The sequence below is a fragment of the Triplophysa dalaica genome, chromosome 16, assembly GCF_015846415.1.
Source record: "Triplophysa dalaica isolate WHDGS20190420 chromosome 16, ASM1584641v1, whole genome shotgun sequence".
Lineage (NCBI taxonomy): Eukaryota > Metazoa > Chordata > Actinopteri > Cypriniformes > Nemacheilidae > Triplophysa > Triplophysa dalaica.
This window is the reverse complement of record NC_079557.1, coordinates 22,574,025-22,589,823: the sequence shown is the minus strand read 5'-3', so window position 1 is coordinate 22,589,823 and position 15,799 is coordinate 22,574,025. Positions and strand designations below refer to the sequence as shown.

The 15,799-nt window shown below is 42.7% G+C and overlaps 1 protein-coding gene across 1 annotated transcript in view; it reads right to left on the bottom strand.

The window, feature by feature from the left end:
* The window catches only part of LOC130438398 (uncharacterized), a 34,940-nt gene extending 27,439 nt beyond the window's left edge, over window positions 1–7,501 (bottom strand). Inside the window, exon 1 of the mRNA XM_056770301.1 lies at window positions 7,442–7,501. The gene's annotated coding sequence lies outside the window, so the exon portion shown is untranslated. The remainder of the gene's footprint in view (window positions 1–7,441) is intronic.
* Window positions 7,502–15,799: the final 8,298 nt, after the last annotated feature.

The window sequence follows — 15,799 nt, the reverse complement described above, 5'->3', positions numbered from 1 at the left end:
CCCGACTCCTTCCTTCCCTACTTGAATCGTGTTATATCAGGACTCAAGAGACCTCACATTTCCAGGATACTCTAAATGACCTACCTGAGAGCGAAGACCTGAAACATTGTAGCACCATTCCGGAGACACCCATAGCCTTGAGGTCAAAGGCAGATAGATCCAGTAGGATGAGTACAGATGAGTTCGATTTAGCTCTTGCCAGACTCAGGGCTTCAATGACAGAGAGCAGAACAGTGGAATGACCGCTTGTCCAGCAGGTTGTTCTGCATGAGAAAGAGCTGGTTACATACAACACGCTCAAGAGTTTTAGCAATGAATGGGAGGAGAGATACCAGTCTGTAGTTATCTAACAGTGCAGGATTAAGAGTGGGTTTCTTCAGTGGTGGGGTAATACAGGCTTCATTGAAGACTGCGGGAAATGTAACAGTGGTGAGAAACGAGTTGATATTGTGGGTCAGAGAGGGAACAACCGATGGATTATAATCCATTGATTGGATAGCAGTTTGCGTAGTTGATAGCCAGTGATCCCGAACTGGACATAAGATCAGGCGATCGCGGGTCTCAAATGTTACGAGAGTTTCCATGATAAATAAACAAACGGGGAGACTCCCGGTAATTTATGGATATCACCCAGCACCCAAAATAATACCAAAACACTTCAAAACAGCCTCCATTTTCTGCAAACAGTATATATTATACAGTGTATAAAACCTTGAAAATTAAATATGAGTCCACCAAATCACAGAGATGGCGATTTCGCGTAAGCTTAAGATCTCAGACAACATCTGCAATAAATACAAATGACTAGACGTTCCCAGGTAATACTATTCCAGTGTGAATAGTGCTCAGGGCACATCAAGCGATCTCTAACAAAGCCATTGCTATCGGATCCAATATTGAAGGCACAGCACTGCTTTTTAATTTTAAACTCTCCACAAATCCAGTGTCAATCTCTGCCTGGTTGACGAAGGAATCCTCAGAGAAATGAAACGAAAAAACACTCCATGTTTTTCCTGCATGAGCCAGAACATCTTTAAAAATAAACCTTAACCCTGCATTACTAATATCAAAATTTGAAGGAAGGTTATGCAGCGACTGTATTCTTCCACAACCAGGGGTGGCAAAATATTTAGCTATCTTTAACAGCATGTTTGTTTATTGCTTGCTCGCTCTATCTAGTTCCGCACCACTGTTTCTGGCATGCGTGAACCAGTGGGCGGGGCTAAGTGGCGGTTCTAGACCATTTTCACTGGGGGGGCCAGGCTGGGTCCAGGTGTACTGTTAGAGGGGCCATTTACATTTAGATCTTATTGTTGTCATATCATTTTCTGCACTGCAGGCATTAACAGGCAAAATACCATGGATATAATCATTCAACAATGAATTTGCATTTTATTTTTTTCATTTGCATTACATAATCAGTACTAGTCACACTAACTGTAATTGCATATCCATTATATTTTTACATTTGCATTACATATTCAATATCAGTCACATTAACTGTATTCTACGATTTTTGTGTTTTTTTGCAAAAAGATCAGCAAATTCATCTGGATTTAAGGCCTTTGCCCTCCTTGACTCAATACTTAGAACACCTAAATTGCTTAATCTGTCATCTGACATTGTGGACCTGAGATAGGTTTTCACCAGCTTTAGTGCAGAAAACTCCGTTCACAAGATGCAGTACTAACAGGGATTGAAACAGCTATCTTGCATAGTTTAAAGAGCTCAAACAAAACTTCTTTATAAGGTTCAATGAATAATGCCAGCTCTACTACACTGGAGGGCTTCTGCATGCCACTCTGTATTTTCCTTTCTAAAATTCTTCTGAACTGATGTAGTTCATACCCCAAGTCCTCAATATTTGATTCATACATTCTAGCAAATGGAAACAGGGACTTTTCTTTGAGAAACACATCACTTGTAGGGTTTAGAGTTTGGATGCCAGTCATTATTTCACAGTTTTTGCTAGAAAACCTTCTGTTAAGCTCATTAAGCATCTGATCTAAAACAGGGTAGAAAAGGGTTGTACGAAAACTATCTTTTTTACTCGTTCTGAATCTGAGCTCTGACCCACTGTACTGAGTACCCAGTCTGCATTAAATTGAGAGCTCAGCTTTTTTGGTCGTTTTGCAGGGGGCTGTATTGCAGTATCACATTGCTCAGCTGTGTTCAACACTTCATTCCATAGGTCATCAAAAAATGACTCATCCCTGTAGTCATTCAAAGTCTGAACTAAGGCTTCAACTAAATCAACAGCCTTTGATAGGTCAAGTGATGAAGACTGTAGCATATCTGATAGAAATTTTGCTTCTCCAAACACTTTATGGAGGGTAACAAGGCACACAATGAACTGTAAATCTATATGTGCAAGCAGACCTCTAGCCTCAACAGATCTGTCACCACTGTGTTCTTGGACTATGTCTTGCAAGACTCGCTTAATGGCAGGCAATCTATCCATAATATTATGTAGAGCCATATATCGACATGCCCAGCGTGTGTCACTTAGCCTCTGAAGCTCTCTAGCCGGTGCACCTGGGTACATTTCTTTCTGTATGCCAAGCCGTTTTTGATGCACATATGACCCAGATGTGAAGACATTCAGTCTTTCTAGTAAGGAGAAGAACTCTCCTACCTAAGGGATAGCTTAGACTGTATCCACTAAAACTAAATTCAAACAGTGTGCATTGCAGTGGATGTAAAAAGCATGCTTTGCTTGTTCTTTAATGCGTGCCTGGACACCTGAATGCTTCCCACTCATAACTGAAGCACCGTCATATGCTTGGCCTACTAGGTTGTTTTTATATTCAAGACCATGACTTTCTAATATGTGTATGATTTTGTCAGTAAGCCCTGCTGCATCTAGTCGATCAGCCGATTCAAAGTGGAGAAAGCTCTCATGGACAGCTCCACTGAAATAGTACCTGAGTACTAGAGATATCTGCTCCTTTTTTACATCTTTTGTTTCATATGCCATTATGCTATAGACCTCACTGTCTTTCACTTCTTCTATCATTTTAGTTCGAACCATGTCTGCCAAACAACTCAGAACCTCATTCTGAATGCCTTTGTGCAAAAAAGGTTGACTTCCATTCATAATGCAAAATATACCAGCAGATTTAACATGTTTAGCTGTTGTTTCTAAGATTGCCATGAAGTTCCCTTTATTATCTGACTCTGCAGACTCATTGTGTCCTCTTTGTGCAATGTTTTGTGTGGCTGTAAGTAGTAGTATTTCTCCTATTGTTTTAATATAGTCCCGATTTTCTTGAACCTGTTAGTTGTGTTCCTTGTTTAGGGCATTTACCAGTGTTGCATTACTTTTTACAGCTTTCTGATAGTCTCTCCATGTAATCATTGCTTGTTTGTGCCGCTCTGACCTTGCATGAATTGCAAATCCCCCCTGTTTGTAAGTTGCCTTCTTCCAATTGTTAAACCCCAGTTTCGAATCAAATACCGTCTCTGAGACTTTGGGAGGGCTAAAATGCCTGCAGGCATAACAAAACACAGAGTCTGATTGTTTGGAATATTCAAGCCAGGGGTGGATATGGTACCAGGCTGCCTTGAAGCTCCTCCTCCGGTCCCCCATCAGAGTTCTTGGATATAGATTCATCATTGGCTGCACCGATGTTTCTTCCCGGGATTTGCTGATATCTGCCAAAGAAAAAATATATGTATTAAAAGTATGCATCCCCTTTTCAGCAAATAGTTTTCTTTTACATAAATATTGAGAATTAAGTGAACTTGTTTGTCTAACTTAGTATTTGCTGATGAGAATGTATTTATATATTTATTTTACCACCTTCATTTTTACTCTGTCATGTCTTTTTGTTGTTATTACTACCGTTATGATTTCTTATGCCTGTTTATTTACCTTTTTACCGTTTTTTTTCTTCTTAACCTGAATGTATAATGTAAAAAAATCATAAAAAATATTTGGCTAATTTTAGATATACAATTGGTTTCAGGCAACTTCTGAAATCCACCTGATATCATAAGCTCATAGCATGTTAAATAAGAATTAATTTCAATCACAAATGTATTCATTTCTATACACCATTTAACCTGACTTATTGAACTGCTTTACATATGTATTCAACGGCACAAACCTGATGGTCCACTGCTAGTGGACACACGTGGCTCCTCTGTAGGTGTATCACTGTCAGCCTCAGTCTCTCCATCTGTCTCACTTCACTCCTCTAATATTCCTTAACTCTCCGTCTCTTCAATGGACAACTCTTCCTGCTCTCTCTCTGCAGGCTCTCTGCTCTCTCTTGCTCTCTCCACAGCTGAACCATTTGGTTCTGTATCACTGTCTCCTTATATTTTCTTTGGAAGAACGACATGATGTCCTTCTTTCTCTTCATTTTGGTCAGAAGCTGAGAACTAACGAGCAAAAGCAATGGGGACCAAGAAGCTTATGTATTAATTTACTGAAAATAACTGACTTGCTAGGAAACTAACTATGTCTAAATAACAAACGGCCAGGTTAAAATTAGCTGATCTAAAGTTATGCATTTACATATACATAATACAACATATTAACAACTTTACTCAACTCTATATTTCCTTCTTTGCTTGACGTCTTCAACTATAATATTCGCGCAAAACTTCCACCAACCTGCAGATGCACGTTGTGTTCCGCTTTAAACAGTGTTGCCACGGATGTAAAAAACGATCGCGACAAAAAATGTTTTGTAAAAATAATTTCACACTCTACATTTAGGGGGGCCACAAGGGGGTCCAAGCTTGTTGTCACAGGGGAACTGGCCCCCCTGCCCCCACCCTAGAACCGCCTATGGCGGGGCTAGAAAAGTAGTCGTTGATATTTTTCTGTGGAGGTGGTGTTCATCCTATCAATGTGGTCATAGATACGTGCATTCCAGAACCTGGAGTTCGCTGGGCCTGGTGTCAATAACAGATGTAATCTCAGTAACACGGGTGTTTTCTGTTCTGACACTCACATGATGTTCATGTGAATATGATTCGCTCTTATATAACAAAAGCCCAAGTTCAATTTAAAATATTATTCATGCCTCCTGTAAACTATACACTTACATGTATGCGTAGTTGTATGTGTAATCCCTGGGCTCCAACCCATGACCTTGGCATTGCTCTAAACCACATGTCTGTCATGGCTAAATAAAATATTTCACATCAACTTTCACATCATTAAGAATGTCATCCTTCACTTTTATATATAAATTTGGGATTGCTGTTTAGAAATGTATGTTTTTTAAGGCAATGCATAGTGCTTGTCAATGTTTAACTCTCAACTCAATTTATTTAGCGCTTATTTATAAAGAAGCTGTACATGAGACATATTTACAATAAGTAAAACAACTAAAGGCATATATCTGTAATACCAAGAAAAAGGTGAAACACAAAAGACAGACATACAATTGCTCCACACACACAATATGCATACATACTTAGACACATAGACATAGACTCACACACGCACAGTGAAAGCAGACATTTGAGATAAAGGAGAGAGATCCACAGGTCAAATATTAAACATACTATAAATTCCATCATGCAATATTAATTATGTAAAACCTTTGAATTCTAAAGCAGCCCCCCTGGCCAAGCAAATAGTACAAAACAGTATGCAAACGGTGGCGAGGAACCCAAAACTCCAATCGAGAAAAAAAACCTCAGGAGAACCTAGGCCCAACCAGGCCCAACCAGGGGGTTCCAATTCCGTTCTGGCAAAAGCTGCTGCCTCTGCACAAGCTCAACAGTGCTTGCACAACAAGGCAAAATAAAGAATAAATAAACTTACTAATAAGGTCAATTATAGATTTAAGATAATCATTAACAATCTAATAGCATTTGAAATTTTGTAGTGAAATCGTGTCAGGTCGCCCCGTCCTTCATCCAGCTCTATCATGTCAGCTCTTGTCAGGTCACCGCTTCCCATTCACAGCTCTGCCATCAGGTCTGAGCATGAACTGCATCCTGCGGTAACCTTGGAACAAAAAGACAAGACTGGCTGAGAGTAGAGTACTAGAGTAAATCCTCTGAGGATTAATATTATGGAAGTGTAGTGTATGCAAGATTGAAAAAATGCGTCTTTAGTCTAGATTTAAACTGACAGAGTGTCACTGGCTCCCAGACAGTGCAGGGAAGAATATTCCAAATTTTAGGCACTAGATAAGAAAATGATCTACCACCTGCACTTGATATTGAAATTCTAGGTATTACCAACTGATAGGACGCCTCAGAGCGTAATGCACGTGGAGGACTGTAATACAATAGAAGTTCACTCAAATACTGCGGCGCTAGACCATGTAGGGCTTTATAGGTAATAAGCAAGATCTTAAAGTTAATGCGATGCTTTATAGGTAACCAGTGCAAGGTTGACAGAACCGGGGTTATATGCTCATACTTTTTTGTATGTGTAAGAACTCGAGCTGCCGCGTTTTGAACCAGTTTTTGTAATAGGCCTCCAGGGCAACCACCTAAAAGTGTATTACAGTAATCTACAGTTATCAGTTTTGATGTCATGAATGCATGAATTCCTTTCTCTGCATCTGACAGTGACAGAATATGACGTAGTTTAGATATATTCTTAAAATGGAAAAATGCAATTTTACTGGTGTTGACCACATGGCTCTCAAATGACAGAGTACTATCGAATACAACACCAAGATTCTTAGCTGACGACAAGGATTTTATGGAGCATACGTCAATAGTTAAGCAGTATTCTTGGTAGTTACGTATGGTGGTTTTCGGTCCAGTAAGTGACACTTCTGTTTTGTCCGAATTCAGTAGTAAAAAGTTGTTACTCATCCTGTTTTTTAAATTGACTATGCATTCCATTATTCGATGGAACTGCTGTGTTTCATGAGGCTTCGAGGAAAAATAAAGTTGAGTATCATCAGCATAACAGTGAAAGCTAATTCTGTGTCGCTTTATTATATCTCCTAGAGGTAGCATGTATAATGCGAAGAACAGAGGACTAAAGACTGAACCCTGTGGTACACCGTACTGGACTTGCGATTTGCGGGACACATCATTGTTTATTGCTACAAATTGAAAACGTTCGGATAAATAAGACTTAAACCATTTCAATGCTATTCCATTAATGCCAACGTAATTTCCGAGTCTATGTAGGAGTATGCTGTGGTCAATGGTGTCAAATGCAGCACTATGGTCTAGCAGCACCAATAACGAAAAACAGCCACGGTCAGTCGCAAAAAGCAGATCATTAGTAACTCTGATCAAAGCAGTCTCTGTACTGTGACATGCTCGAAATCCTGACTGGAATTCTTCATTAATGTCATTCCTTTGGAGGAAGGGGCATAATTGAGTTGAAACTACTTTTTCCGGAATATTAGATATAAAAGGTGAATTTCGATATAGGCCTGTAATTAGAGGTCTCAAATTTTCTAGGGTCGAGTTTGGGTTTTTTGACAAGGGGCCTTATAACAACCACCTTAAATGCTTTAGGCACATGTCCTAATGTCAGAGATGAGTTAATAATACTAAGTAGAGGATCTATAATTTCTGGGAGCATTTCTTTTAGTAGTTCTGTAAGTATTAGATTAGATTAGATTCAACTTTATTGTCATTACACATATACAAGTACAGTGTAACGAAATGTAGTTTAGGTCGAACCAGAAGTGCAATTAGCAAGTGCAGGATATACAGTGTGAATAAATACAGTATACAATATTAGGAAAATACTATACAATAGGCATGTACTATGAAAAGAAAAAAACAGTCGGTATGTACTATGAACAATATATACAGAAGTCTATATACTGTGAACATTAATGTACAGGTGGTTAAGAACAGATAACAATTTAGATTATACAATAGTGCAAGTGACTTAAGTGTGCATTAATTATAGACTTTAGCTTTTAAAGGTACGGTGCAGTATATGAGTTAATCGGTTATTAAGGTTACAGTGCAGTAGATGAGTTAATGCAGTTATTGAAGTTACAGTGCAATAGATGAGTAGATGCAGTTAATAGAGTTACAGTGCAGTAGATAAGTTAGTGCAGTTATTGAAGTTACAGTGCAATAGATGAGTAGATGCAGTTAATAGAGTTACAGTGCAGTAGATAAGTTAGTGCAGTTATTGAAGTTACAGTGCAGTAGATGAGTTAATGCAGTTATTGAAGTTACAGTGCAATAGATGAGTAGATGCAGTTAATAGAGTTCCAGTGCAGTAGATGAGTTAGTGCAGTTAATAGAGTTACAGTGCAGTAGATGAGTTAATGCAGTTATTGAAGTTACAGTGCAGTAGATGAGTTAATGCAGTTATTGAAGTTATAGTGCAGTAGATGAGTTAATGCAGTTATTGAAGTTATAGTGCAATAGATGAGTAGATGCAGTTAATAGAGTTACAGTGCAGTAGATAAGTTAGTGCAGTTATTGAAGTTACAGTGCAGTAGATGAGTTAATGCAGTTATTGAAGTTATAGTGCAATAGATGAGTAGATGCAGTTAATAGAGTTACAGTGCAGTAGATAAGTTAGTGCAGTTATTAAAGTTACAGTGCAGTAGATGAGTTAATGCAGTTGAAAGTAGACCATTAGTGCAAATGACCATTCAGTATAATATTCCTGGTGTGCAAGTGAGCAGTATAGAGTGCAAATGATGCTATGTGTTTGTAAACAGACAACATGAAGTACTGGTGTGTACAGTTCAGTCAGGCATGGCAGCCCTGTAGTGCAATTTAAGTTAAATTAAAGTTATGAAGGGTAGTGGAATCAGTGGGGGGCAGAGTTCAATAATGAAACAGCTCTGGGAAAAAAGCTGTTTCCTAGTCTGATGGTTCTTGTCCAGAGGCACCTGAAGCGCCTGCCGGAAGGCAGGAGAGTAAACAGTCTATGAGCGGGGTGAGAGGAGTCCTTGAGAATGCTGCGAGCTCGACGCAGACAGCGTTTCTTCTGGATGTCCTCAATGGAAGAGAGTGTAGTCCCTGTGATGCGCTGGGCTGTTTTCACCACCCGCTGCAGTGCCTTGCGCTCAGCAACAGAACAATTCCTGTACCAGACTGTGACACAGTTGGTCAGGATGCTCTCTATCGTGCAGCGATAGAAGTTCACCAGGATAGTTGAAGACAGTTGGTTCTTCTTCAGTGTCCTCAGAAAGAAGAGACTCTGGTAAGCCTTCTTGACCAGGCATGAGGTGTTGGTGGTCCAGGACAGGTCCTCCGAAATATGGGTCCCCAGGAACTTAAAACTGGAAACACGTTCAACAGCCATCCCATTAATGTGGATGGGGTTGTGTGTGCCTCCTTTCGCCTTCCTGAAGTCCACGATGATCTCCTTTGTCTTGGAGGTGTTAAGGAGCAGGTTGTTGTTTGAGCACCATGTGGCCAGGGACCGGACCTCCTCCCTGTAAGCAGTCTCATCGTTGTTGCTGATGAGACCAATCACTGTTGTATCGTCTGCAAACTTGATGAAGGAGTTAGATTCGTTCACAGGCCTGCAGTCGAGTGTGGAAAGGGAGTAGAGAAAGGGGCTCAGTACGCATCCCTGTGGTACACCAGTGTTGAGGGTGATGGTGGTGGAGCAGATGTGGCCTAACCTAACAAGCTGAGGCCTGTTCGTAAGGAAGTCCATAATCCAGTTGCAGGTTGAGTTGTTTATGCCTAGGTTTCCAAGTTCGATGATTAGCTTGGAAGGGATGACGGTATTGAATGAGGAGCTGAAGTCTACTAACAGAATGCGTTCATAAGTGTCCTTATTGTCCAGATGTGTGAGCACAGAGTGCAGTGCCATGGACACTCCATCATCTGTGCTCCTATTGCTACGGTAGGCAAATTGGTATGGGTCCAGTGTGGATGGTAGAGAGTCTTTCAGGTGTGCCAGGACCAGCCGCTCGAAGCACTTCATAACAATGGGTGTGAGTGCTACAGGGCGGTAGTCGTTCAGGCATGTCGGGCTGGAATTTTTCGGAATGGGCACAATGGAGGTGGATTTAAAACATGCTGGAACCACTGCTTGGGGAAGGGACAGGTTGAAGATATCCGTGAAGACCCCAGCGAGCTGCTCCGCACATGCCTTGAGTACACGACCAGGGATGCCATCTGGGCCAGCAGCCTTGCGCCCATTTAGCCTTGGCCTGGATGCCCTGCCACATGCGTCGAGGGTCAGAGTTGGAAAAATGCTCCTGTAGCTTCAACTTGTAGCAGTGCTTGGCCTTTTTGATGCCCCTCTTCAGATTTGCCCTAGAAGTACTATAGGCCTGTTTATCACCTGATCTGAAGGCAGCATTGAATCAGCAGTCGCTGACGACTTATTTTTCGTTAATTTAGCCACTGTGTTAAATAAAACCTAGGGTTGTGGTAGTTTTCTTCTATTAGTGATGAAAAGTGGGCGGATCTAGACGTTTTATGGCATTCCTGTATTGTACCTCTAATTTAGTCTTCTTAAAGTTCCGCTCCATTTTTCGGGTTGCTTTCTTTATAGCCTGATTGTGTTCATTATACCACGGTGTTGGGCTGCCATTTTTAATCTTCTTTAAACGCAGAGGAGCAACTGTGTCTAATGTTTCCGAGAAGGTGGAGTTAAAACAACAAACCGGTAACGGCTACTAATGAACACTTAAAAGAGTGTTAATATAACCTACCCTTCCCATACATACATACATTACCTAACCCAGCAAAAGTGACAGTATTGCAAACGTGACAACTAACCCATGGGTTGGGTTTGTTCTACAGTCTAGAAAATTCTGTACGAACACACATAACTAATATTATTCGGTCTATAAACTAAAGGTGGATGTTTGTGCATCTGTCTATAGATGTCCACGCATCTATCATCCAGCCATCCCTCAGCTCTACATATGCTGTTTATATAATCCTGTAGGCTTATATATAGCCGTGTAAAAATTAAGAGACATTCCACATTTTTTACTTCAAATCATAATTTCTACATGTATTGTGTCATTCCAGTCCAGTGTCTTTTAAATTTGAACAAAATCAAACATCAGGAGTGACAAAGTCATCCAACAGCAATGTGAAAGACTGACAGCATGACTAGACACATGTCTTGTCACGCAAAACTGTGATGAAAATCCAGGTTGAAAATTCTTTCTACTTGTTCAGTAAATATATCCATGACAATACATAGGTGACACTTTGTCCACAAAACTGTGTTGTCATGGTTTCTACTGAAGTAAAAGTGGAAACTGAGGATAATGTTAGATAGGGAGATGTTAGGTATGGAGAAAGTGCAACTTCTGTGCTTTCTGTGTTTCTTCATCATCATCCAATGTAACAACATCAGGACACAACTTAATATGTCAAGTTAGGACTTGAAGTGGGTATGATCTGTTGCATTTCTTGCACACTGCCTTTGGCATGTTACAGAAAATTCCAGAAGATGGAGGCAAGGGAGTTGTGTCTTACTCATCTTGAAGAGGAGCTATGTAGAGGACTGAATTCTCTCCTATTTTGGTAGCTTTCACAAGTCTGCCTGTGTACCCACAGTCTGCAGGTGATTGGTTATTGGTCTAAACGTGGTAAGTCAAGTGATAAACGAGAAAAGGGGATACTTATAAGCGTACACACTCCTAGTGGTGGGGGCTCTAGTCTGCTGGACAGACCGCAGGCGGAAAGCCACTCAATGCATCCTCGTCCCATCCGGGGGTCAGGCATCGAGATTCCAGAGGCCTGGCTTGGGGTGCCAAACGTACCCTTCCCCTGCGAGAAGGTCTTCGTCAGGGGAATCGGCCAGGGGGGGGTGTCGTCAGAGGCGTGAGCTCTGAGAGTCAAGTAAGTCAAGTAAGGCGCAACTAGCAGTACTTGGAACCGCTCTTCCCTGACTTTGCACAGGCCCTGTGCAAGGAGGCTCACTGGGGGGAAGGCTTACTTCCGCTTGTCCCACGGCCAGCTGTGCACTAAGGCATCCGTGTCAAGGGGACCCTCAGTCAGGGAGTAGCAAGCGTGCAATGGGCGGAGTCCGGGGAGGCAACAGGTTCCACCTTTTCCTGGCCGAACCACTCCCTTATGAGCTGGACTGTGCGAGGATGGAATCGCCACTCTCCGCGGGGCGTTCCCTGACGAGAGAGAGCAACGGCTGTCTGGTTCATGTTGCCAGGGATAAACGTGGCCAGCAGGGATATGATCACCTGCTAACTCCACAGGAGGAGGCGTCGGGCGAGTTGTGACATCTGATGTGAGCGTATGCCCTGTTGATTGATGTACGCCACGTCAGTCGTGCTGTCCGACTGGACTAGTACGTGTTTGTCCTGCACTAGGGGCCTCAGCCTCCCTAGTGCCAGAAGGACAGCCAAAAACTCTAGGCAGTTGGGAACCCGATCACTGACCCGATACTGCATGCTTGTTGCACACTGCACCCCACCCCACAGGGAGGCTTCTGTCGTATCATGGCGCGCATCGAACCTGCCCAAGCGGGCCCCAGCTCAGAGAAGGGTCAGATCTGACCAGGGTATGAGGTGTGCAGACACTGAGGCGTAATCATAATCATCCTAGTGCAGGTGTGCCGCCGTCCAAGGAACCCGACTCTGAGGCCAGTGCTGAAGTGGCCCAGTGTGCATCAACTCGAGAGGGATTACCCCTGCCAAGGACGCCATGTGCCCAGGAGCCTCTGAAAGTGATTCAGTGGGACCCTGGAGTCCGACTGATAAGTTTCATCCAGTTCAATACCAACTGCGCAAGCTCGTTGCTGAGACATGCTGACATACGGTCAGTGTCTAGTTCCACACCGAGATAAGAGGAGCTCTGCGCTGGGGAGAGCCTGCTCTTTTCCCAGTTGACCAGTAGGTCCAGACGGTCTAGGTGCCGAAGCACGAGGTCCCTGTGACCATTCGTGGAGACAGGGCCCTAGTACTGAAAAGGTTAGGGTTAGGTTTTATGGGTCGATTGCCACAAACCAACCTTATTGACGAACCCAAGACGGGCTTCTGTATCAGCATCCTGAACGGTAGCTCGTGAAGGTGCTTGTTCAGGAGGCGTAGATACAGAGTGGGGCGCAGCCCCCCCCCCTTTAAGGCATTATATAGTCCAGGCTGTAAAACCCAGATGACATCTCGGTTAGAGGGACAGGTTCGAAGGCAGCTTTCGCCAGAAGGGCGGCAACCTCGGCCTGAGCACGGGAGCCTTCACCCTAGAGAAGAATGCCCAAAACTTGGCGATTGCCTGGCGAAACTGGATAGCATAACCGAGACGGATCGTCTTCTCTAGCTCGCTTAACGGGCTGGTGCACTCTTGAGTGCCCAAGAACCATGGTTAGGGAACCGGAGGGATGATCTGCTTCACTGTGCCGTGGGAGGCTGGTTCAGTGGCTGACAGTGTGGTCCCCTTGCACAGGGTGGGACCCAGGGGAGGTTGACTGCTTTGCCTACTTACCTGCTCTGTGTTCCCCCAGGCCAACGCAACGTCACATGGAGATTGCGGAAGGCAGAGATGTCACCGGGGGGGAAGCCCGAAGAGAGAGAAGCATCGTATTTCCCATGGCTCTCTCCATCCCCATGGCTCCCCTGTCAGGGACGCTCTCTTAGGCGGGTTCCGGACGGGGTAGAGGCCCCCCTCCGCGAGGCTCTGCATATCTGACAGGCCATCCTTGAAGGGTGCAGTATCAGAGGGGCCACCGAGGGGCTTCGCATCTGAGGACAGGAGGTAGCTGTCAGGTGTTATGACAGAGCACGTTGTCGAATCTGACCACTATGGGACGGTACACCACCGCCCATCGGGGATGAGCCAGGTGAGCATGCTGGGGCATGGATGATCCGCAAGCTTGACATCCACGGGAACCCCCGATCAACCCCGCCGTTCGCTGAAGTGGTCGACCTCGCCGAGGCGGCAGTCGTGCTCAGGAAGCAGACGGGTTGAGGCAACATTCCAGAGAACCTAGCCACTGTGACCGCAACACCTAATCAACAAACCATGGTACTGCATGCTTGAACTCCAGGCGACTGCCAGACACGGTCCTTGTAACTGGTTAAAATGGCAATTTTTGCACGATTTACAAATAGCTTAATATATTACACTGGCCTAGTGGTTTCTGGATATTTTACTGCAAAAAAGCTATAAAACTGCACCTTTAATGGAATTTACATAGTTTTCATCTCATTGTCTACATCTTCACACAGTGGGGTTAGTTGTGTGTTACAACAAACCCTGCTTTGTAAACCAGGGCTGTCAACTTTTGAATTAAGCTTGGAGTGAGATTTTTCTGCCGATTTTTCATAGCGTGGTGCTGAATTTATGGTTATCGACCACTCAACAATCAATTAGACAATAATCCTATGCACACACTTCTTTACTGCGTTATGTAGGATAGCAATGTTCTTTAATGAAAGACTCACTTTAAACTCACAGAAATAGTTGATATTGCATTCATTAGTGGTCTTTGAAAGGGACATTTATATCAAGGGTTCCCAAACTCTGAGTCATAAGAAGGGCCTCGGTTGCGCATGCGATTGCATTAAGATAAAATGAAGGAAAAAAGATATTCATACATTCATGACTTCAGGAATAGATTATTGTAATTCATTGTTGGGAGATCTCCTCCACTGCTTCTGAATAAACTCCAACTGGTTCAAAATGCAGCAGCCAGAGTGCTCACTAGATACCATATAAGCCTAATTCTTTTATCACTGCACTGGGGGCCTATGAAGTTCAGAATAGAATTCATAAGCCTGCTTATAACTTAGAAAGCATTGAATGGTCTAGCGCTTCAGTATTTTTGTGAACTATTGTCAAGTTACAATCCATCGCAAGCACTGCAGTCGCTAAACTCTGGTCTGTTAATAGCTCCCTGAATAATAAAATCTTATTAGGTGGTCGATCTCTTTCATACTTGGGTCCTAAACTGTGGAATAGCCTCCCCTGCAAAGTTCAGCAATGTTTAATATAGCTTTCATCTAACTCACCGATTACACTATTATCTCGTGTGTAAGCAGTCTATGCCGCAATATCGTTAGCTTTGTGGAACCAAATACACACCATAATGTGTAAATTTCTTAAAACTTTCAATGACCGGCCTACACTAATATCAGTTTGTTTTGTTTTCATGTCCTGTCTTTGGGTTCTCAAGGGCTCCAGAGGTCATCAGTCAAGCTCTGGGTCTGGCCCAGTTCATGATGGCATGTGCCAGATGCTCATGATGATGGCCAATCCACCTTATGACAACTACACATAAGGTATAAGGTATTCACAACCTATAGATGTCCAGAACCAAAAAAATATTGGACTGACCTAAATATCTCCTGTACATCTATATATTTTCCTCTTTTCTCTTACCAGCCCAGGTAAATATTCCTGTCGAATCTTACAGTAATTATTTTCTCTGTAGTTGCAGCAGTGCTATTTTAATATGCCAGACGAGAACTGACTCTCCCGGCTTAGTTTGGCCCCTCCCAAAGTTTTCTTTCTTCAGTCTTACATACGTATACATATATTGTGGAGTTTAGTTTTTTTGCCACCGCACTGGCTATCTCACTTTGTTTCATACATAAACGACTTGCGTTAAAGCCGTTAACATACTTTAACAAATATGTTTGTTTTGAAATTATTGCAAATTGTTCTGGTATATTGTACGTTCCCAGTGCTGATTCCAATAGTCACAAATTTGGAGAGGGAACCAATGCGCAGACAGCAGTTTGCAAACAATAACTTTTTTTAAATAAAAAGCCCCTGAGGGGGCAAAAATAAAATAAACAAGAACCAAGGGTAGATAAAGAACCAACACTTCCAACAAAACAAAACACTTCCCACGAGGGGGCAAGACAAGAACTAAACCATAAAAAAATCACAACTCACTTCTTAAGGGACAAGGCAGGAACAAGGTGGACAGGATTACAGGACTTGTGAA